This window comes from Artemia sp. Qi Xiang Cuo, chromosome 1 (genome assembly GCF_049724085.1).
Source record: "Artemia sp. Qi Xiang Cuo chromosome 1, ASM4972408v1, whole genome shotgun sequence".
Taxonomy (NCBI): domain Eukaryota; kingdom Metazoa; phylum Arthropoda; class Branchiopoda; order Anostraca; family Artemiidae; genus Artemia; species Artemia sp. Qi Xiang Cuo.
In genome coordinates this window covers 98,100,465-98,125,091 of record NC_142794.1, presented here as the reverse complement: position 1 = coordinate 98,125,091, position 24,627 = coordinate 98,100,465, and the positions used below count along the sequence as shown (strand labels likewise).

The window sequence follows — 24,627 nt, the reverse complement described above, 5'->3', positions numbered from 1 at the left end:
TTCATATTTTCTTACTTATTTTAACACTTATATCTAAATCGTTGATCTTCTCTATAAAAATGCACAGCCATTTTCGGTAGTTTTACGAGTAGTTAACCAAAATAGGATTAACTATAAGATTCACTATTGAACAGTCCAACTCTCGGTTGTGATTCAATGTCTAACCTTTCGAAAATAGCAATTCCCTTGCCCAATTCAAAATCTGACATTTCCTGATAGATTTGCAACGTTTCGATTTTATACGTTTCCAGGACCTAATCAAAGCCTTTTTTGCTATTCCTCCACCTTTTTTGCCCTAATTCAATTTCTAGTGTTTTCGGGAACATTTTACTCGTTTCCTGGTCTTAATGCTAATATACTACCCTTCTAAGACGAAAGTTTCCTGTCCTTTTCCTGGCCCTAATTCAATATTTGAACTTTCCAAAGAATGTTCCACTTTTCTGGCTCTATCCTTAAATGCATGTTTTATTCCCAGTGATACAACATGCTAACTTATTCCTCCTAGGAATTTTTCTCTTTGCCCGGAAAAGACATTCTGAAACATTCTGTTTCAGAGGAAACACATTTATAAAGTAGCATTCTATAGCTGTGACGGAAGAACACCGGAGATGTTATACTGTACTATATTTAATCAAAGATGGGGGTCTTGAATCACAAATGGTAGAATGTATCGTTGCGCTGACTTGGACTGACAATAGATATGTTACTGCAAACTTATGTCTCTGACTTGAAGTCTAAGAACTACTACTACTAACAACTCACCGCAGCACCAAGCCGCCTGAGGCCAACACAGCTACGCACACTCCTCCACCCCAATCTATTCAAAGCCTCCTCTTTACGCCCGCCCACTAGGCTCCAATTTCTTTTAAATCTTTCTTTATGACGTCCTCCCACCCCAGACGGGGACGACCTGCTTTCCGTTTATCCCTAGAAGGTTGACTGAAAAGAACAATCTTCGGCAATCTCTCATCCTTCATCCGCACAACGTGCGGATGAAGGATGAACCTCAACCTTTCTTTCATTACAGCCCTAGAGAGCGGTATTGAGCCACATTTTTCGTATAGCCTATTGTTTGAAATACGGTCAGTCAGCCGGGTACTACTGTAGCTTCTAATATTCTAATCTTGGTTTGCAGACTTATCTTCCTGTTCTTCCAAACTTTTTTTAACTGTGAAAAAATACCCTGGACCTTGGCTATTCTACTTTTAACATCTTCACTGCTCCCACCATCTTTACTAATAATACTACCAAGGAAAGTGAAGCTGCCCACCTGATCAATCTTTTCATTACCGATCGTATCCTTTTCATCTTCACTTATTCCTAGCCTTAGTGACTTAGTATTTTTAACATTAATTTTCAAACCTATTCTAGCACCCTGAACTCGCAAAACGTCTAAAACTTCATTCACTTTGCTCTCACTTTCATCCAGGATGCTTAAATCGTCAGAACAATCTAAGTCCATGGGACTTTTTCCTCTCCATTTGATTCCGTGGTTTTCCATTGCCTTTCCTGTGCTGCTTAAGACAAACTCCATCAAAATAATCCATATAAAGGGGGATAGAACACAACTCTGCTTAACTCCTGATCATAGGCAGCGCGCTAGTGCTGCCTAAGTAAAGAACGATGTGGGCACAATGTGTTGTTGTTTTTTTTGTTTTGTTTTTTCTCCATACTTGGGCACTTCGTATCGAAGGAGTTGTCGTAGAAAGTTCGAAATTGGCTCATTCGATTGGAAATTGGAGTGGCTAGTGCCCTTTTTAATAGTCGAAAGTGATTGGAGGGCACTTAGCCCCCCCCCCCACGCCCATCATTCCCCCAAACACATCCAATCAAAATTTTGAAATACTCATTTTGTTCGGCGTTGTTGATTTCTAGATAGAAAATATCTTTTTGAGGAGGACACTCCCCCACAACCCTCGGGGCAAGGGTTTTAAGTTATGCCCTGGGGGCATATAAGGTTTTTATATAAGGCGTTGTCGTAGAAACTTCAAAAAAATGGCTCATTCGATTGGAAATTCAAACAGCTAGTGCCCTTTTTAATAGTCGAAAGGGATTAGAAGGCAACTAGCCCCCCCCCCCCCACACCCATCATTCCCCCAAACACATCCAATCAAAATTTTGAGATACCCATTTTGTTCAGCGTAGTCGATTTCCATATAGAAAACATCTTTTTGAGGAGGACACTCCCCCACAACCCTCGGGGCAAGGGTTTAAGTTATGCTCTGGGGACATATAAGGTTTTATAGAAGGCGTTGTCGTAGAAAATTCAAAAAAGGCTCATTCGATTGGAAATTCAAACGGCTAGTGCCCGGTTTAATAGTCGAAAGTGATTGGAGGGCAACTAGCCCCCCCCCCCGGTGCCCATCATTCACCCAAACACATCCAATCAAAATTTTGAGATAGCAATTTTGTTCAGCGTAGTTGATTTCCAGATAGAAATTGTGTTTTTGAGGAGGACACTCCCCTACAACCCTCGGGGCAAGGGTTTTAAGTTTAGCCCTGGGGGCATATAAGGTTTTTATAGAAGGCGTTGTCGTAGAAACTTCAAAAAAGGCTCATTTGATCTGAAATTCAAAGGACTAGGGCCCTTTTTAATAGTTGAAAGTGTTTGGAGGGCCACTAGCCCCCCCCCTCCCACGACCATCATTTCCCCCAACACATCCAATCAAAATTTTGAGATAGCCATTTTGTTCAGCGTAGTTGATTTCCAGATAGAAAATATGTTTTTGAGGAGGACACTCCCCCCAATCCTCGGGGCAAGGGTTGTAAGCTATGCCCTGGGGGCATATTTTTTTTATAGAAGGCGTTGTCATAGAAACTTCAAAAAAGGCTCATTAGATTGGAAATTCGAAGGGCTAGTGTTAATAGTTGAAAGTGATTGGACGGTAACTAACCTCTCTCTCACGCCCACCTTTTCCCCAAACACATCCAATCAAAATTTTGAGATATCCATTTTGTTTAACTTAGCTTAAAATTCGGGAAATAAGGTCTTTGAGGATAACAACCTCCTCTCAACCCTTAGGACAAGGATTTAAAGTGATGCCCTGGGGGCATATACAGTTTTTATAGAAAGCGTTGTCTTAGAAACTTCAGAAAGGGCTCATTCAATTAGAAATTGAAATGGCTTGTGCCCTTTTTAATAGTCGAAAGTAATTGGAAGGCAACTAACCACGCCCACCATTTCCCCAAACACATCCAATCAAAATTTTGAGATAGCCATTTTGTTCAACGTAGTTAAATTTCGGGAAATTATACCATTGAGCAGGACACTCCCCTCATATTCTTCAGAGCAAGGGTTTTAAGTTATGCCCTGGGGGCATATAAGTTTTTATTGAAATCTTTATCGTAGAAATTTTAAAAAGGGCTCAATGCTATTTGAAATTCAAAGGTCTAGTGCCCTTTTTAATAGTCGAAAGTGAGTTGAGGGCAACTAGCCCCCCTCTCTCGCCCACCTTTTCCTCAAACACATCCAATCAAAAATTTTAGATAGCCATCTTGTTCAGTCTTGTGGATTTCCAGATAGAAATTATGTTTTGAGGAGAAAACTTCCCCACAGCCTTCAGGGCAAGGGTTGTATGTTATGCCCTTTGGGCATATAGATTTTTTCTGAACACGTCGTCATAGAAACTTCAAAAAGGCTCCTTCGATTGCAAATTGAAATGGCTAGTGCCCTTTTTAATAGTCAAAAGTGATTGGAAGGCACTTAACACCCTTTCTTCGCCCAGCATTTCCCCAAACATATCCAATCAAAATTTTGAAATAGCCATTTTGTTCCACTCAGGTAAAGTTCAGAACATTATACCTTTGAGAAGGACACTTTCCCTGCAGTCTTCAGGGAAAGCGCCTTAGGTTATGCCGTGGGGAGACATAAGGTACTTATTGAAATGTTTGTAGCAACAGGCTTCATTTGATTGATTATTCAAAGGGCTAGTGCCCTTTTTAATAGTCAAAAGTTATTTGAGAGAAACTAACCCCCCTCTCACCCCTATCTTTTCCCCAAACGAATCCAATCGAAATTTTTAGATAGCCATTTTAGTCCATGCAGTTGAAAGTTTTGGAAATTAGGTCTTTAAGGATGACAACCTACCCCCCCCCCCCCCACAACCCTCAGGGCAAGAGTTTTAAGTTAGGCCCTGGGAGCATATAAGGTTTTTATTGAAGACGATGTTGTAAAAACATCCAAAAGGGCTCATTCAATTGAAAATTGAAAGGGCTATTGCCCTTTTAATAGTCGAAAGTGATTGAAGGGCAACTAACCCCCCTCTCACGCCCACCATTTCCCCAAACATATCCAATCAAAATTTTGATATATCCATTTTGTTCTACTTATTCGAAAGTTCTGGAAATTAGGTGTTTTAGGATGATAACCCCATCAGAGCTTTCAGTGCAGGGGTTGTAAGTTATGCCTTGGGGTCATATAAGGTTTATATAGAAAGTTGTTGGAGAAATTTTAAAAGGGGCTCATTTGATTGGAAATAGAAATTGCCCTTTTTAATAGTCGAAAGTGAGGGGAGAGTAATTAACCCCCCTCTTACACCCTCCATTTCCCCAAACACATACAATCAAAGTTTAGAGATAGCCATTTTGTTCAACGTAGTTGAAAGTTCGGGAAATTATGTATTTAAGGATGAAAAACCCCCCAGAGTCCCCAGGGCGAAGGTTGTAAGTTATGCCCTGGGGGTATATAAGGTTTTTAATGATAGAGTTGTCGTAAAAACTTCGAAAGGGACTCATTCAATTGGAGACTATGAGGGCTAGTGCCCTTTTTAATATTTGAATGTGATTAGACGGTAACTAACCCCTCCCTCACGCCCACACGTCCCCCAAACATATCCAATCAAAATTTTCAGATATTCATTTTGTTCAACGTAGTAGAAAGTTCTCGAAATAAGTTCTGTGAGGATGACAACCCCCCCCCAGCCCTCAGGGTGAGGGTTGTAAGTTATCCCCTGGGGGCAAATAAGGTTCTTATAGAAAGTGTTGTCGTAGAAACTTCAAAAGGGCTCATTTGATTGGAAATTGAAATGGCTCGTGCCCTTTTTAATAGTTGTAAGTGATTTGAGAAAGACTAACGCCCCTCTCACGCCCATCATTTTCCCAGAAACATCCCATCAAAATTTTGAGATAGCAATTTTGTTTAACGTAGTTGAAATTTCTGGAAATTAGGTCTTAGAGGATGACCTTCAGCCCTTACAGCCCTTAGGATAAGAGTTGCAATTAATCCCCTGGGGGCATATAAGGTGTTTATAGGAAGTGTTGTCGTAAAAACTCAAAAAGGGCTCATTCGATTGGAAATCGCAAGGCTTAGTGTCCTTTTTAATAGTCGAAAGGGATTAGAAGGCTTGACATTTTTATAGTAAAGATCGATGTGGGTATAATATATTATTTTTTTGTTGTTGTTTAGACCAGGGCACTTTGTATCGAAGGAGTTGTCGTAGGAACTTCGAAAAGGGCTCATTCGATTGAAAATAGAAAGGGCTGATGCGCTTTTTAATAGTCGAAAGTGATTGAAGGAAAACTAATCCCTCTCCCATGCCCACCCTCCCATTTGAATTTATGTTTTTTAAAACTAAATGTTGCCATAAGATTAAATCAAAATGCACTGTGTTAATGCTAATGCCCAATCAGGCATCTCAGGAGTATCACAAGAACGACTGAGGGTTTTATGTTCAAACTTTTGGGGCTGCTTCTGCTCTTAAGATTTAACCAAATCAAAATAGCGAATGGTATCAATTTTTTTGCGAATGGTATCAAGTTTTCCATTTCAGGTCAACTAGAGGAGGTATGAAACTAAATTAAACACTACTTTTTGTGTCCAGATTTTTAAGAGGGTGTATGCTGTTAAAAATTGCTGAAAATTTTTCTCCAGCATACAAATAGCAGGCCAAACTATAAATTTAAAAAAAAACGAAAAGATTTAAAGTATTATTTTCTTTTTCTCTGAAAAGACTATGTCATTATAAAACGACCAGAAACTAATTTAAAAAACTTTTTCCAAAAAACAATTTTTACAAAGAAAAGGAAATAACGCCATTAAACAAAAATGAGCAAAAATAAAATATAAAATCTGCCAAACATGCAACTGCCATAAATCAGCATTAATAAATAAATGAAACCCAAGACGAACAGAAATTACAATAAATAACCGAGTCAAACTCAAAACGAGCAGAAATTAACATAAGTTGGGCTCAAAACCCCTATGACATCCCAAGGCCAGAGCATAATTTGCACTTTACTGAAAATAAATACAAATGAATATGCATTGTCAGTTTAATATACATATACTGATATTTAGTAATCAAAATCTTAATATTATTTAATTTATTAAAGTTATAAAAGTAAAAACATTTATATTTTTTTTTCAGTAAAGTGCAAATTGTGATCTGGCCTTGGGAAGGCATAGGGGTTTTGAGCCCAACTTATGTTAATTTCTGCTCGTTTTGAGTTTGACTCGGTTATTTATTTTAGTTTCCGTGCGTTTTGGGTTTCATTTATTTATCGATGCTGATTTGTGGTAGTTTCACGCTTGGTAGATTATTTTATTTTATTTTTGCTCATTTTTGTTTAATGGAGTTCTTTACTTTTCTTTGAAAAACTTATTTTGTGGAAAAAGTTTTTTTTAATTAATTTAATACAAAACCAGCTGCTAACCTCATTTCCTACCTTAACCTTATCAGTGTTATTCTCGTACATTGCAATAATCAATTTAATGTATTTTTCTGGTATACCATACAAGGATAAAACCTTTACTAAAACTCTTCTATCTTGAGATCTAAGTTTTTGTAATTTTGCTTGTGAAACTCTTTTGACGTCTATGAATCTAAACCTCAGAAGTAAAAATAATGGTAATTTATAGCATAACAAAATATAGCATACCGAAAAAGAAATAACATTTTTTAGACTTACAAACAGAACGGAAATCTTTTCCTATATTCTAAGGGTAACCAAACAAACGGACCCACGCATGTTATAGTTCTGAAATCCCTGATGCTAAATGAATTTCGGGAAATTCTAGCCTGTCAAAATTATAAACTGAAGCTCAACCCTCAACTCCTTCAGTTCTTTTGAAACAGCCTAGAGGTGGACAAGTTCTTCATCCGAACATTGTGCGTGCACAGGTTCCTTCACTATAACGAATCCCTTCTAGGAATTTTATTTCTTTCCCTAATTAAATGGAAGTTAGCTCTTAATATCATACGTTCTCTTCATCCCTGAATCACAATTCCCTGAATTTTAATATCCTGAATTTCAATTTCCACTCGGTTTTCGTTGTTCTAAGACTCTACGTCTCAATTTCCTGAATTTCAATATCCTCTTTAAAGGAAATTTCCTGAATTTCAAACTCTTTAAATTTAAAGAAATTCATGATTTATCACAGTTTCAGAGCTCTGAGATTTAGTTTCTGGATTTCGACAACAGAACCCTTTAGATTTCAGGATCTTCAGCTTCTTTCACAACGTTTGAGGTCCAAGGCTTTAAGTTTTCAGAGCTCGACACCTAAATCCATCACATTTGAAGAAAGTCAATTTATTTTTACAATTTGTGGGTTGTAAGAATTTTTTTTCAGATTTTGACAACTAAATCCCTCATTTTCCAAGAAATTCAATTTTTTTATATTTTCCAAGTTCTAAGACTTTTGATTTTTAGATTTTCACAACTAATCCTTGAAATTTGAAGAAATTCAAGTTTTTCAAAATTTCAGAAATCTAAGAATTTTTCCGATTGTGATCACTTAACCTTTCTTATTTCACGAAAATCTAGTTTGTTCACAATTCCAGAGTTTTTAGACTTTCAATCTTCAAATTTTTACATTTAAACCTCTCACATTTCGAGGGAAATATTTTTTTTGCGACAACTGAAACTTTCACATTTAAAGAAATGCTGCCATCTTTTTAGGAAACTCCATAGCTCTACCAATTTTGTATTTGGATTTTGAAAGAGCAAACCTTATACATCTCAAGAAATTTTAGTTTTGTCACAATTTGATAGTTCTAGTGCTTTCAATTTTCAGGGTTCAATAATTAAATGTTTAATATTTAAAACAATCAATCTTTTCACATTTCGAGAGTTTTTAGAGTTAATTCTCATATTTTGGCAACTAAATCCCCTCGATTTTCAGGAAATTCAAGTTTTTTTTTCACAGTATTAGTGTCACAGAACTTTTAATTTTCAAACTTTGACAGATAAAGCTTTCAAGTTGCAAAACATTCATCATTTTTACGAAATCTCAGAATTCTAATCGATGTTCATGTCTCGACAACTAAGTCCTTCACTTTTCAAGAATTTCAATATTTTACAGTTTAAGGGTTCTAGGGCTTTCAATTTTCTGATTTCAATAACTAAAGGCTTCATATTTCAAGGATTTCTGTTATTTTTATACAATTTCCGAATTCCAAGAGTTTTAATTGTCAGATTTCGACAACAAAACCTTTCATTAAAAAAAAGATCAAGCTTTTTTTTACGCTTTTTGGCTTTTAAGACATAATTTAAAGGTTTCGACAATCGTTACTGCTACTACTACAAAACTTATTTCAGAACCAAGCCACCTGATGCCAAAATAGTTACGCACGCTCTACTCTACCCCAATCTATTCAAAACCTCCCTTTTTTCACCCTTCCAAGAAGTTCCAATTCCCCTTAAACCTCTCCTTACGACATCCTCCCAACCCATTGGGGTGCGACCTGCTTTTTATTGGGCCCTAGACGATTGGACAACAAGAATAATCTGAGAATATGTCATCCTTCTTCTATAGAACTTGTCCTAGCCATCTTATTCTTTTTCTCATTATAAGTCTAGAAAGCGGGATTGAACCACATTTTTCGCTAAGCCTTTTGTTTGAGATACCGTCAGTCAGTCGGGTTTCATACCTAAAAAGCGCTATTTTTTACGGGTTGCCCAGGGACTCGGCCAAGCTATTAATAATTTAAGAAAAAAAAGGAAATTGCCAGTACCTTAAAGATGTGGGATTATGGGTTACCTCTAAACGAGACTTGTATTTGGTCCCCTTTACTGTCTCCAAAGTGTTTTTTTTTTTTTTTTTTTTTTTTTTTTTTTTTTTTTTTTTAAGGATAGATTGGGAGCTCAGAACCTCAAGTTGTTCCCAAACAAAAAGATTAAATTTTTCAGGTGTTTTTGAAAGTGCTTGTGATAAGGGGTCTAGTGTAATAGGAAATGAAGAAAAAAGAGTGGTTTGGCCCGGCCAATGGGCCAAAAAAGTGCATTCAAAGAAAATGCTTTCTCATTAACTTCAAACTGTACGTCCTTAAGTCAAGAGAAGAAATGGAGAAAAACAGAAAATAATTTGAACTTATAGGCATGGGGTATCCTGAAGGCGTGCTCTCAGTTGGCCATTCTTAATTCCAATTACCTTCTATCCTCAGCTCTCTTGACGATGACTATCTCATTGTCTTGGTCTAGTTTAATTTCCCACAGCCATTTTGTTCAAAGTAGTTGAAAGGTCCGGAAATTATATCTTTGAGGACGACACTCCCCCGCAGCCCTCAGGGTAATGGTTGTAAGTTATGCCCTGGGGGCATATAAGTTGTTTTTTTTATAGAAAGCGTTGTCGTAGAAACTTCAAAAAGGGCTCATTCGATTGTAAATTGAAAACCTAGTTCCCTTTTTAATAGTCGGAAGTGATTGGAGGGCACCTAGCCCCCCTCTCACGCCCACAATTTCCAATCAAAATTTTGAAATAGCAATTTTGTTCAACATAGTTGAAAGTTCAGGAAATTAGGTCTTTGAGGATGAGAAACCCCCCCAGCCGTCAGGGCAAAGGTTGTAAGTTATGCCCTGGGGGTATATAAGGTTTTTATTGAAAGCGATGTCGTAGAAACTTCAAAAAGGGCTCATTCGATTGAAAATTGAAAGGGCTAGTGCCCTTTTTAATAGTCGGAAGTGATTGGAGGGCAACTAGCCCCCCTCTCACGCCCACAATTTTCACTCAAAATTTTGAGATAGCAATTTTTTTCAACGTAGTTGAAAGCTCTGGAAAGTAGGTCTTTGAGGATTACACCCCCCCGCCCCAGCCGTCAGGGCAAGGCTTGTAAGTTATGCCCTGGGGGCATATAAGGCTTTTATTGAAAGCGTTGTCGTAGGAATTTCAAAAGGGTTCATTTTATTGGAAATTGAAAAGGCTAGTTCCTTTTTAATAGTTGAAAGGGATTGGAGAGCAACTAACGCCCCTCTCACGCCCATCGTTTCCCCAAACACATCCAGTCAAAATTTTGGTATAGCCATTTTTTTCAACGTAGTTGAAAGTTCTGGAAATTAGGTTTTTGAAGATGACAATCCCCCACAGCCCTCAGGGCAAGGGTTTAATTTCTCAAGAATCCTTGTCTTGGCAAAGAGAATATTTCCTCAAAGTGTAAAGTTAACATGTTGCATCGTTGTGGATAATATATTTGCGTAAACGCAAGGATAGAGCTGGGAAAGTGGAAGCTTTGAAATTGAATTTGGGAAGCTGAGAAAGGACCAGGAAACTGGAGGAACAGCTTTGAACTCCTTTGAAATAGGACCAGGAAATTTGAAAATTTGGAAGGTAGTGGATCCGTCAGGAAAGGTCAGGTATTGACATAGAACTAGAAAATTGAAGTGTTTCTTGGAAAGGTTAAACATTAAATCAGGACCATGAAATAGGGAATTTTCCAATACCGATGGATCTTATCGTTCTCAACTGCAATCATATACAAGTAGACCTGGCTTTTGGTTGATGAGTTAGAGGCAAATGCAGTCTTGAATTTGAAGTTCTAAAACTTGAAGTTTCATTTGAAACTCATGGAGTATTGAAATGCAATATTGCAATTTGAAGTTCTAGAACTCATGGAGTATTGAAGAGCAATATTGATTTTAAACTTGAAGTTGCATTCGAAGTTCTGGAGCTCATGCAATTTTGAAGTTCTAAATAAGATTTATGAATAAAAAGAATAAAATAAATTATTTAGAAAAAATAACAAAACTCTTGTCTACCCAAGTGTACTAAATTATTGACTTATTTTCGTTTATTACGTATTTTATTACAGCTCGACTGTCCACTAATATTGAACTTTCATCATTGTCCGTTTCATCGTCCAACGAAGATATTGAGTATGTTGTTTGTATTTTTTTAATTAATTTTTAATTAATAAATTTTTTTAATTAACTTTATTTGTAAAGCGAGCTATTTCTTGCTTGGAGTAACTCCTTAAATATAACTCCTTAAACTCCTTAAACTAACTCCTTAAATATAGAAAAGAGAAGAACAGTAAGAAAGAGAAGAAAAATCAACACTTCCGCGGCTCCTGGTCTCAACAACTCTTCTTTACAACAACTCATTCCACCACCCAACACATCCAAAAACTGCTTCCATCCAACAAAAATGTTTATTTGTTTTTTGTTTTTTTTACTTTAGAGCGAAATAAATTCAATTTCACTATGCTTCAAAATCATACAACTGGAGACAAATTATTGTAAGATCTCAACAGAATCACACAAATTAACGCTTTTATTTGATTTCGTCTGTTCAGAGGATCAAATGTCCAAAGAAAAATCTTTGACAATAAAAACGTTGTTTTCAGATGTGGCACTCTTGATACTAGTTTTTTGAATGGAATGGAGGTGTAATTTTGTCATTAAGTCTTACAATCGAAGTTTGTGATTTTTAACTGCTAGTTAAAATGTTAAGAATTGGATTTTCTGTCCTAGATTATTGCCAAAAAGCTAAAAAGATTAAAATAAAGTACGTGTCAAAACTTTAAAAAGTCAAAATAATTGTTTCTCCAAATGTGCTTAAATAAACAATTTTTTTTTTGTCATGACTTCTACTTTTTAAAGTTTATTTTTAAGTTTGCTCTTTTCAAGATTAACTAAGCTTCAAAAAATCGTAACCCCTTCAGGGGTAACAGGGGTGCCCATAAGCTGAATTTTAGGGGGGGGGGCTACCTGGTCTAATTGGTACTTCCAATGCTATATATTAGAAATCTCAATATTAAAATATAAAATATAAGGCAACTTAATTCATCCCGGCGGGGGGAGGGTGGAGCCCCCGTCTGCCCCCCCCTTATGGGTGCCCATGAGGGTTAAGACATTTCTCATATATACAATTGGCTATGAAAGTTGGTAGTTTGAAGGTAATCTAGGCATGGTTTGAAATATAATTTCGATTGATTACGGTTTTGAGGGATAATTTTGAGCAAATAGAAAAATTTTTCAGGGGAGGTCCAAGAAATTATGGTTTCTACTATAATAATATTAAATAAATAAATAGTCACTTTGATATCAGTATATCCATACATAAATAATTCAGTAAATCTCTACATAAATCTTAATTTTAGTCAAATAAATCTTGGTCAAATTTTATTCGAATAGGAAATGTTAAAATAGTTGACTTTAAAATACTTCAACAACAACGTTTCAAAACAACGTTTCAAATATTTACCATCAACGTCTTGAAGCAAATTCTCCTCAGCTTTAGTAGCATTTGAATTGATCCTTGTGAGTTAGAATTTAATTATAAATATTGAGGAATAAAAATTAAAGTAAACTATATCTGAGTGTTATTATTAAAAATTAATCAATAACAAATACAATAAATATTAAGTAGTGATAAGTATTACTACTAGTTTAAACTAGTAGATGCTTAAATTTATTTTTATAAAATTAATTGATGTTAAATCAGTTCTTTTTTTAAGGTTAAGCAAAGATTATTTGACTGAAGAAGGATTGGTGAATTTAGTCCCCCCTGCTTTGCCACCTAAGAAGCGCCTTTCATGTCCTCCGCCTGGCTCTAATATTTCTGTAGAGGAAAATACTGACGAACTGAAAGCAAACACGCCGTTGCCAGCTTGTGAGAAAACAGAGTTTGAAGTGCCATCAAATGTACCGATTATAGTCAGCACCGAAGACACAAATAGGTATTTCTGTCACATTGTGTGTGTATTCCTTCTTAGTTTTCTCTTTCTATTTGTAAGCATTGTTGTTTGTTGCTTTTGCTATTACCTTTTGGGTGCATCATTTCTATTTTTAACTTGTGTCTTCTTCTTTGTAATTTATTTGTTTTATGTCTTATTGCATTTTTTTTCACCGTTATATTCATCCAGTATTTGTATATTGTAGTATATGTCCAGTATTGATATATTTGTCCTCTAGTTGGACCTAAGGATCTTAGTTTGATCATAATATGAATTAGTCTGATAGTATGGCTTACAGTCATAGGAAGGTGATTCTGCAAACCGACACTTTAACTACAATAGACTGTTTTTATAAACAATCTCGATACAATGATCGTTACCAACACAATACTTCTACTACGATAATTTGTGCTTGATCAATTCTGGAAGCTGTGGAAACCATCCAACCTGGATGCTGGAAGTACAGCCAATTTCCTGTAATATCAGGAATAATGTCTAATCAGTCTAAACATTGTCTTATCAGAACACAATGCTTTTAATATTTTCGAAGTTCTTGAGGTCATGCATCTGGTGGGTAAGTGATTGATTGTGGCTGGTAAGGTCGGGGTGGGCAGGGAGAGACCTTTTATCCAACCAAACACGACCTAACATAAATATTCTAATACTGTCCGTGACTTAAATGTCAAGAACAAGTTTTTATGCACCTTTTCTATGCTCAAATTATTGTTTGTAATTAGGAAAGTGCTGAAAACACGCAATCGCATGCTGCCAATAACGCTGCCTAAGTAAAGAGCGATGCGGGCTCAATGTATTATTTATTTTTTTATTTATTTATTATTGTTTTTTTTTTACCAAGGCGCTTTTTATAGAAGGAGTTGTATAGGAAAGTTTTATTGCCCTTCATGAGAGTCAAAATTGACTGGAGGGCCACCAGCCCCCCTCCCACGCCCATCAATTCCCCAAACTCATCCAATAAAAATATAGAAATATCCCTTTTGAAATATTTAATCAAATTAGCCATTTTTTTCAACATAGTTGAAATCTCCAGAAACTATTTCACCTGGGTGTCAACCCCTCCCCCACACAGCACTCGGGCAGGCGCTGTAAGCTATTAAATTCACTCGTTGTTTCCATATAATATTTGTTATTGAGAAAGGTGGGCATGTTTGACTTTTAGTGTTCAAAAAGACGAAGGGCATTCAGGTCAACCTTTCAGAGAGTGTTGAGGGGAGTGTTGAACGAATCAAAACATGTTATGTGTGTATGGGTTGTCAAAAGGGTGTAACTCCGGAATGACTAAGCATAGTACATTGGAACTTCCAGAAAATGATGAGGAAACATCACCATTTTACCAAAAAGCCAACACTTGCACGCTACTACTACTATTATTACTACTCCAACTACTACTTCTATTGCTTGACGTAAATACATTCTAAGAACACACTGGCTATACATGACATATGAAGCTAAGAGAGGAAAGGAAATCATGAATGAAAAATAAAATAAAAAAAGGGTGAGAAAATCCCCTTTTAATGGATAAAAATACTTACAAAGAAATAAAAAGTGATCCCAAAGACAAATACACACAGCAGTTAAGAAAAGAAATAAGAATTTCAAAAGACGGTAGACTAATTACCCCTCAAATGTTCAGCCCCAAAGTTTTATGGTGTGCCATTTCTGTTTGGGAACATGGACAGGACTCTCTTAGGGATATTTTGGCACATTTAAACTCTTTTGATTCGAATCTCCAGTTAACAATGGAACTAGAAGCTTCAGGAAAGCTGCCTTTTTTGGATGTTTTGATTATAAAAAATACTCCTAGTCTTGAATTTTCTAAATACAGAAGCCGACCCATAATGATCGGTATGTACATTTCTCGTCAAATCACCCCCCTTCTTTGAAAAGAGGGATAATAATATCTCTAGTCGACAGAGTTTTAAAAATCTGTTCACTTAATCATGTAAAATCTGAATTTAATTATATCAAAAATATTCTATTCTGCGATGGCTACCCAGTAAACCTTATTGAAAATATCATGCATAGACGATTAAAAACGATAAAACAAGAAAATAGGGAGCCCGTCCCCCTTGGTTCAGTTATTCCGGCAATTCAGAAAAAAACTTTCACCACTTTACCATACATTTCAAAACTTAGCGATAAACTTGGAAAATTTTTATATAAACACAATCTCTCTGTTTCTTTCAAAAGTGAACAAAAAGTTGAACATTTTTTCAACTCAGGAAAAGATAAAACTGACCATGTACTGGGTAGTGGTGTCTACTTCCAGGAGTCCCATGTTCATGTGGGAAATTTTAAATAGGTAGAACCCATCAAAAACTTGGTGAACGTTTGCATGAAGACAAAATTTCAATAGACAAGTCACTAAGATTGGAAAATAAAAATGAAAACTTGATTCCGCCTTGGCCCTTCATTTATTTGAAAATCCTACACACGTTTTTTTTTTTTAGGAGGCAACTTTAATATCTACTGTAAATGGCCTACCGCAATCTTTTAAAGATGTAATTGAGATAAAAAAAAACATATAAACAGAAATTCGGCTATAAATAGAAACACCGAAGATATTTCATTAAGCCTAATTTATAACAATTTAATACTAAAAGACTCAATTAATATTTGAACCCAGTCAAATTTAAGAGGATCTATTTGCATATCTAATGAAAACCGAAATTGCAGACGAGCAAAAATTATTGCAAGTCAAAACATTCTTGCTCAATCTCTTTGTAAAATCCCTTTTTATTGATTTCGGCTTGGTCTTTCATTCAGTGTCTGTTCGCATCTTGTCGAGTGAACTCCAAAAGGTTTGATTTTTTTTTTTTTTTTTTTTTTTTTTTTTTTTTTTTTTTTTTTTTTTTTTTTTTTAGCACTTAAGATGACTTGGCGAAGGTCCTTGTCAAAATATTTGCTTGTTCTTCGTCTTCATATTTTGCCACTGGCTGACAAAATCCTCGTTTTCTCACCCTTATATAAGACAGTAGAATGCAACTTTAAATAAATTTTTCGACCCAATATTCTAGGGCCGTCCTCAGCAAAACCAATGTAGAAAAAACAAATATAAAAGAACTTATAATAAACAACAATCTTTAAAGCTAAGATATTTTCAAAACTGACTTAGCATCATTGCGTCAAGGAAGTTCAAACAGGACTGATACATCAAGCGAAGTGAAAAAAGGCAATTTATTCAAATTAAAAAAAAAGACATTTACAAACAAGCTCTTAAAGCTAATCTTGCCTTCTTGGCAGCCAGCCTAGAAGGTCTATCCGTAACAGGTTGAGTGGAATCGTTTACTGGTTTTCTAGTATATTTAGTTAAATCATTTTTAATTAAATTTGTATATAAGCCATTAAGTGAATATTCTCCCAAATCCCCATTCAAAGAAGGTTTCTAATTCTGTATACGACATCGCAAAATATCACCATACAGAGGTTTCAGAATTAGATGAACCCATTACCATTTTTGTCATAAAATAGTCTCTGAATTCATGCATACAATAACTTTAGGGATGATTCCTACCCCTAAATCATGTTAAAAGGCCTAAAAAATTGAGAAGTGTGTTAGTTTAACATTGGGAATTATTTTTCAACGCCTATCATGGTATATATTTCTTTATGATGTAATGTGAACATTCGTACTTCGGAAGTACAATAAAAAACCCAACAAAAAGTACTCCAAACACTTTTTGTTATATGATCAAAGCAATGACAAGTATTTTGATTTTAATTTCAGTTGCCTCTCGAACAACCTGTTTTATGCCTAAATCATTGCCAGTAAGGGAAGTTTCTTCAAAAAGTATTTTATGGCTAGGATTGTCATAGATATGACTGCTTAAGGCAGAATCAAAAGATATATTTATACTATTAGAATTTAAAGCTTTAGTTATGTCATCTTTGTGCTGTTGTAGGCGTTTTTCTAAATTTTGATGGGTTCTACCAACATAGAAGTTACAACAATCACATGGTATTTGATAAACCCCTCTTTGGCGAGTAACCGGGGTTATATCTACCAGAGTTTAGGAAGTTCATAATTTTAAAATTATTAATAAATACTACATAAAAATTATTTTGCGTGCAAACTTTTTTTAAATTTGTAGTGACTTTTGGAATATATGGAAGGTAAATTATATTTGAGGGCTTGGTGGGAGTTTCGCATGATAAAAGACCCTTTATTTTACGGGAGTTTCTTGCAAATTTCTTCTTTCTCTGCCGCCATGGACTAGAAATCGGTATCTAGTTAAAAATTTTTATGTTACGGATGTAACTCAAAAGCTCGGTGACCTACACAAAAAGCTTTCTGCAGATGCGTTTTGTAATTTTGGGCCTTACCAAGGTCTTTTACAGTTCTTTTCTTAGTTTAATTTAATTGCTAGTGTTTGTTGAGTTCTTTTTTGTTTTTCTTTTTTATTATTATGTACTCCACTTGTACTACTTTTGTTAGTTGTGGGTAATAAATGATTGATTGATTGATTGACAATAGGATATCCGTTTCCAAAAAGTATGTCTCTGATAAAGTTTAGTTCATCTGTGATGTGAGATTCAGAGCAAATGTTTTAGGGCATGATTGACAAGAGAGGTAACAACAGCTCTTTTAACTTGTGGGGGATGATTGGATTTAAAATGTAGATATCTGTTGTTTTGTGTGGGTTTTCTGTAAATTGTAAAATTCAGTTTATCAGTAATACGAATAATCAAAACATCCAGGAACCGTAGTTTATTTGCAATTTCAATTTCTAAGGTAAACTGTAGATTTCGGTCATATGTATTAAGGTGATATAGAAAACCCCTGAGTTCGTTTCCCCCATAATTCCAGAGTGATATTACATCATCCATGTAACGCCCCCAATAGATATGTTTTAAAAAATATGGATTTAAGGCCCAATTTTCAAGGTGTTCTACATAAATATTTGCTAACAACCCGAATAAAGGTGCCCCCATGGGGAGGCCCTTTATTTGTTGATAAAAATAATTACAGAACTGAAAATACATTGAATACTTGTTACAAATTTTGACTAGGAACATTAAAACCTCGTAATCTATTCGTTTTGTTAAATCTCCGATTAAGGGATAATTTTCTTCTATTTTGTTTAATAGGGCACAATGTGTTTTTTTTTCTCCATACCCGGGCACTTCGTATCAAAGGAGTTGTCGTAGAAACTTTGAAAAGGGCTCATTCGGTTGGAAATTCGAGTGGCTAGTCCATTGTAAATTTTGTTCGGACGATTTTAGGAAAAAAGGGGTGGGGGAGGGGCCTAGTTCCCCATCAATTTTTTGGTCACTTAACAAGTGCACTATAACTTTTAATTTAATTAACTTTTAATTTGCATTTAAAATATTGTTCTATTTTGGTTTTTAATAAGTAGTCAGATATTGCTACATCAATATTAGTAAATATAGACACTATGTCAAAACTACTTACTATTGTATTTTCTTAAATGCTTGCGTTTTTAAGTTTTTCCACTAAATCTAACGAATTACTTATGTACGATTTTTGGAATAGAGTTTTAATGTGAGTTCTTTTATATTCGTTTTTTCTTCATTGGTTTTACTGAGGACGGCCCTTGGATATAGGGTCGAACTATTCATTTAAAGTTACGTTCCACTGTCTTATATAAAACAAAAAATCCCTATTGTTCTATTGTTGTTTATGATGGAAAGGCAGTGTATTCTTCGTTCTATCTACAGTTGAGGGTAAATTGAACTAAAATAAGTTGAAGGGCAAGTTAAAATAAAAAGAGTACTAAGATGAAAATTTCAAGGAAGGTTGGGGGTAAGTTGAAGTAAATTAAAACACACTCTGAACATACAGGTTATCAAAAGGGCACGTTGGCAATATCATAGCAGTGGCTAATTGTTTTCAACAGGGCAGTTTGTCAAAAAGGCATATGAGCAATATCTTAGGAATGGTTTGGTATATTATGAAGTTGAAACTTACAGGGCTTGATACGGGGGATGTTGAACTAACCAAAAGGCAATGTTTGCATCCTGCTAATACTTCTACTACTAATAATCCTGCTACTGCTCTTATTACTGCTACTGTTACTACAGCTAAGACCTCTACTACTAATTCTACTGCTACTAGTATCACTACTGGTACTACTACTGCTACTAATGAAGCTAATAGTATTGAAGCAAAAATTTTGGGGAATGTTGAAACAGTGTTGAATTAACTCAAAACACACCGTGCGCATACAGGCTGTGAAGGAGACATATCAGCGATGTCTCTGGAAACGGCTTACTGTATTAAGTTGAAGCTCTCAGCGTGTTTAAGCGGGGTGTTGAATAAAACCAAAGGTGCTATGTGCATTCTGCTACTAGTGCTACTGCTACAACTATTGCTATTACTAAAGCATTGACGTGAGTAGAGGCTCTAAATTAGGGTCAACAGACAGAGGCTAAGAGATTTTGATTGAAAAATTAGCATAGATTAGTAAAAGCTATGGATGAAAGATCGTCATCCCTGGAGTCAATAAGCATTCGTAGGAAATAGTGGCTGCAAAGTAGAAATGAATTCTTGTCAGCACACGTGGTCTTCTGGAGTCGCTAATGCCGGACGTGAAGGGCTCATTAACATCTTCAAAAGGGATTGACCCTGTCGATAGTAGTTGCCACTCTCTTCCAAGAGTAAAAGAGCTTAAACCATTGTCAAACTCGACTAATAAGAGGGGCTTGAGTGCTAAAAGATTAATCTTACAATTTTGGGAGCTGTCGGCAAATACGCAGACGTTTACAGCGATGGTACGGGAGCTATGAGCCATCGGAGGAGGGATCACGAGGAAAGTCAACGGAACGGGGCTCTGTGTTGATAATGTGGTGGATACCTTTTTCTGGTGTGTGTCTTTACCAAGATATTAGAGCTTCCGTCATTCCCAGACCATTAGATAATGCATTTCAAAATTGATTTATTCCAACGGTAAAGAAAGGTGTTAGGAGATTAAGAAAAGTAAATCGCCAGAATTTTAATCAAGCGTTGGTAAAAGAACTTGCAAATCTGCCTCTCGATTTAAGAGAAATCAAAGAGGATCTGGATGTGGAGGCAGTGGCTTCGCAGAAAGTAAGAAAATTTGCTTTTAATTGAGGCAGTATCTCAAATACCTAGCGAAGAAGGAAACAAGCAAATAACTGGTATACTGGAACAACAATTGAACTAGAGACAGTTAAAATTGCTATCCGAACGAATGACACAGATGACTGGGGTGTATGCTTGGAAGGTTTGAAACTCTTAGAAAAAGAAATACGGACAGAAAAGGGTACCTCATGGATGTTTTTTAGCGAAAGTGTAGAATCAATTGAAGCCGAAAGTAGGCTCCTCAAACCTCTTAAAAAGAAGCACTGGGCACACTTGGGAAATATAACAAGAGTGCATGATACTCTCAAAGCTGACCAGGAAGAAACCCTTAATCGCATGCTTGAAGTGTGTATAAATGGCCCAGGAAAAATTAGTCCTGTCCCGGTTTATTGCATGAATCCCAGGTAAGAGGAGAGGTATGCGTTCCAATGAAGGACTGTTCCTTCCTCATTCCCACGAGGCCTCATAGTCCTACACGCTTTGGAAGATGCTCGTTCGATCAAAAATTGAGTATTTTAGTCCTTTTTTATGAGTGGAAAGTGATTGGAGACCAAGTACCCCCCTGTCCTAGAACCGTTTCTTTTATATCTGGTCCTTTTTTTACCCCTTAGGACATCAGGTTGACATTTTGAGGTACCTATTTTGTACTTTTTCTTTCGCTGCTCAATTTTATGTGTGGGTGAACTGTCCATGGTTGGAATTGTTGGAGGGGGGGGGGGGGGTAAACAATGGCTCGCATTTGTTTCTCCGTTACATGTTTGAGAAAAATATGCGCTATTTGAATAGACCATGTTTGGATTATACATTTGGATTATTTTACATTTTTGAGAAACTAGATGCAAATTTGTTCCAAAAATAATGTAATTATGGTAAATTCAGAAATTGCCACTCTTAAGATAAGAGTAAGATTAATTTATTTCAAATTTACCATTTTTGGACATCATTTTGCTATTTATTAATGGTAGGCATATAGTAGACGAGAAAATCCCCCCCCCCGGAGATTTCCCCCCTAGGAGATGTCCCCCCCCGGTAAAAATTCTCCTTTCCCCCTCTCGGAAATAATCGCCACCGGAGACTACCCTTGCCTCAGACTTATTTGTATCGGATGTAACCCATGGCTCAAAAATTGTTGCAAAATTCTTCTCTTTCCTGGCTGCCTAAAATATAAGAACGAGTGGAGTACACTTTTTAATTGTCAAGTAAATAATTGGTTATACACGGTAATACATACACGGTTAAAACGCTACACTTTAAAACTAATATTTCTTGCAATAAGCCTCTGGTACTCCGGCGTCCCGACGTTCCCGTAGTTTTTTATCTGCCGTAGAAGTCTGGCATTTAAATCCACACACATTTTCTTAATTGGTTCATTGGATTGTCCCGCATTTGCTTGAATCACAACAACCTTGTTAAGTACTTGTTTACGCTTGAGGATATCCGAGAACTTCCAAAGGCTAGGGTGATGAGCCGAAGTTGAATACTGCAATCTTCTATGATAACCCTCAACATTGTTGTTTGTCCTGGGGAGTTCATCTTTTGCTCTGTCGAACATATTCCAGACACGGGCAACGAAAGTTGTAAGGTACTCACCTACTTCCACGCATTCTACCGATGTAGTTATCTTCAAAGTAGGTGACATGCAGAAATAGTTGGAAGAAATCGTAAGACGCTTACCTTCAGATATGTTGACCAAAGACTGGATTGAATCTGCTGTGGGGTTTCAAGCGTCTCGGTTGCTTTCCTCTTCATCTGGTTGCGGAGCTTCTGTACTTGAAAGTTAGACTGGTTGGGAGCATGTGATTGTTCGTTCAAACGCCCAGCCAAAGCACCATTCTTCACCTTGATCTTTGCCTTGCACTCGCCTTGCCTTTCCTTTGTCAGTCGTCTCAACTCGCATTTGAAACTGACCACTCTAGCCGCTGAGTCTATCTGTGTCATGTAAACGAACTCTTCAAAGGCAATCGTGTCCACTCCACGCGTTGATTTGAAATATTCCATTATTTTACTAAACTTTACGTACTTCTGATGTGATACGAAAAAAATGAACTGACCCAGTATGGCACAGCTCGGAAGGCTAAATAGCTTTCGAATAGAATAATCCGGGGTGGTTAACTGTTATGACATATTAATTATGGGATTTAATTAAGAAGATTAAGAGATTAAATTAAGAGATTTCAATTTCAGTGTCAAGATCTCACGGACCTTGTGGAGCTAGGAGAGTCGAAATATCCAACGGGGGAAATTTACAGGGGGGAGGAATCTCCTACAGGGGAATCTCCTACAGGGGAAAATCTTCCGGGGGGGAATTTTCTCAGAGTGAAATTTCCTAGACCCATTTATATATATATATATATATATATATATATATATATATATATATATATATATATATATATATATATATATATATATATATATATATATATATGCCTTGATCGTACACTCTTTTCAAAGTTGCTTCAGTCTGCTGAGCCTTGTAGAGCCACCTATCTGCAAAAAAACTCCTCAGATGGAAAGTATTTTGGAGTCCGAGCAGAGATTTAACACAGGTGCGTTTTTGTTTGTTTTTCTTGCCGATGCTTTCGTAACGTAACTACTAGGAAGCGGAAAGGAATCGGAGGAAGGAAATATAGAAAGGAAAGAAGACTCTACGCTCGTCCTACCTCTCTTTTCTGACACATATTTTATCAGCGCCATCTGTCTGAAGAAAACTTAACTACAGCAAACAAGTCGCTAGAGTGCAGCACGGTCAACGAAAAAGCTATTCCTCTAGTGGAAGCGAGAGTACTACCGGCTATCGCCGGTCCCTTTCGCGGATGTGACTGTCAGATTTCCCTGCTCAAAAATCCTTAAAGCACCCGTGATACTTGACTCCGACCCTCAATAAGACTGACAGCTCATTTATTTTAAGTTACCTATCTGAACTGGGGAGGGTTTAGCTACAGATTTTTCGGTTCAGAATCAGGGTTTTCGTTATATATTATATATATATATATATATATATATGTATATATATATATATATATATATATATATATATATTATAATTAAGAAGATTAATAGATTAAATTAAGAGATTTCAATTTCAGTCTCAAGGTCTCACGGACCTTGTGGAGCTAGGAGGGTCGGAATCTCTTACGGGGGGAAATTTCCAGGGTGGGGATCTCCTACGGGGGGAAATTTTCGGGGAGAGAGGGGGGGAAATTTTCTCAGAGTGAAATTTCCTAGACCAATATATATATATGTATTTTTATATTGTATTACTGATTTCGTTTACAAACGTTTTAGTGATGAGCATGAAGGTTCGACTGCTGAAGAATACACACACATTGATGAAATTGATGTAACTGACAGTTTGATCTTTGATCGCCATGATGATGACACTCCAGAATTGCGAGGAGGTCCTGTTGACGCTCTCATTGTCTTTGCTGCATCTACCACAAAAAATGGTACTCTTTAACTTTTTTACAACTTTTTTATAGTTTTTTTTTGTTTTAAAAAACAAAGTTGTGTGACAGAGTCAAACTTTAGCGTAAAGAGCGAGGCTTTGAGGAGGGGACAGCCCCTTTCATATACGGAATAATTTTTGTTCGTTTCAAGTTTTAATGTCGCTCCTTACTTTCACTTAAAAAAACTTGCTTTTTTTATTTAATTTCTGAATGGTTTTGAATTAATGCAACTTTGATTTTGGCTCACCGTAAATGAATATTTAGAATGAAATTTGCATATTAATTTTACTTGTTTTGGCTAAATGGCTTTCTTGAAATTTTGTTCTGACGTAACTTACGAAATAACTTACGTAACGAACTTCTATATTTGTGTGTTTTTATTACGTATATTAGGGAGTTTGCCCCTAGCCAAAACCTCGCTCTTTAGGCTAAAGTTCGAATTTTGTTTGAATCACAAACCCCTGAATCACAAAGGCCGGTTAATTAGAATAGAGAGCTTTTTTGAAAGTACTAAGAAAAAATTAGCGTAAAGGGCGAAGTATTGACTGGGGGGCAAACCCCTTCATATACGTAATAATTTCTGTTTGTTTTAAGTTTTAATGTTGCTCCTTACTATCACTTGAAAAAAATTGTTTTTTACTTAATATCTGATCGTTTTTTAAATAATGCTGGGAAATCCGGCGCCCCCTTCACAGAAACGTCCCTTCCCCCAAGGAAACATCCCCATTGGAAAGATCCTACCCCGTAACTCTCTCCTCCGACCCTTCCCCCACCAAAAAAAAAAATTCTTCCTGAAACATCTGTATACTTTCCATTAACCAATACTATATGTAAACAATGGGCAAAGTTCAAAACTTGTAGCCCTTTCCCCGGGAACTGCGGGGGATTAAGTCATTCTCAAAGACATATTTATTAGATTTTCGACTATGCTGAACAAAATGGCTATCTCAAAATTTTGATTGGGTGACTTTTGGAAAAAAAAATGAGCGTGGGAGGGAGCCTAGTTACCCTCCAATTTTATAGGTCACTTAAAAAGGGCACTAGAAATTTTAATTTCCGTTCAGATGAGCTCTCTCGCGGTATTCTAGGACTACTGGATCAATACGATCACCCCTGGGGAAATACAAAAAAAAACAACAAAAAACAAAGAAATAAACACGGATCCGTGATCTTCCTTCTGGCAAAAAATACAAAATTCCGCATTTTTGCA

At 36.2% G+C, this 24,627-nt stretch overlaps 1 protein-coding gene across 1 annotated transcript in view; it reads left to right on the top strand.

The window, feature by feature from the left end:
* Positions 1–24,627, top strand: part of LOC148956977 (guanine nucleotide-releasing factor 2-like) — a 59,610-nt gene that overhangs the window by 196 nt on the left and 34,787 nt on the right. The window contains exons 2-3 of the transcript XR_016141673.1: positions 12,669–12,890; positions 23,257–23,417. The gene's annotated coding sequence lies outside the window, so the exon portion shown is untranslated. The remainder of the gene's footprint in view (positions 1–12,668; positions 12,891–23,256; positions 23,418–24,627) is intronic.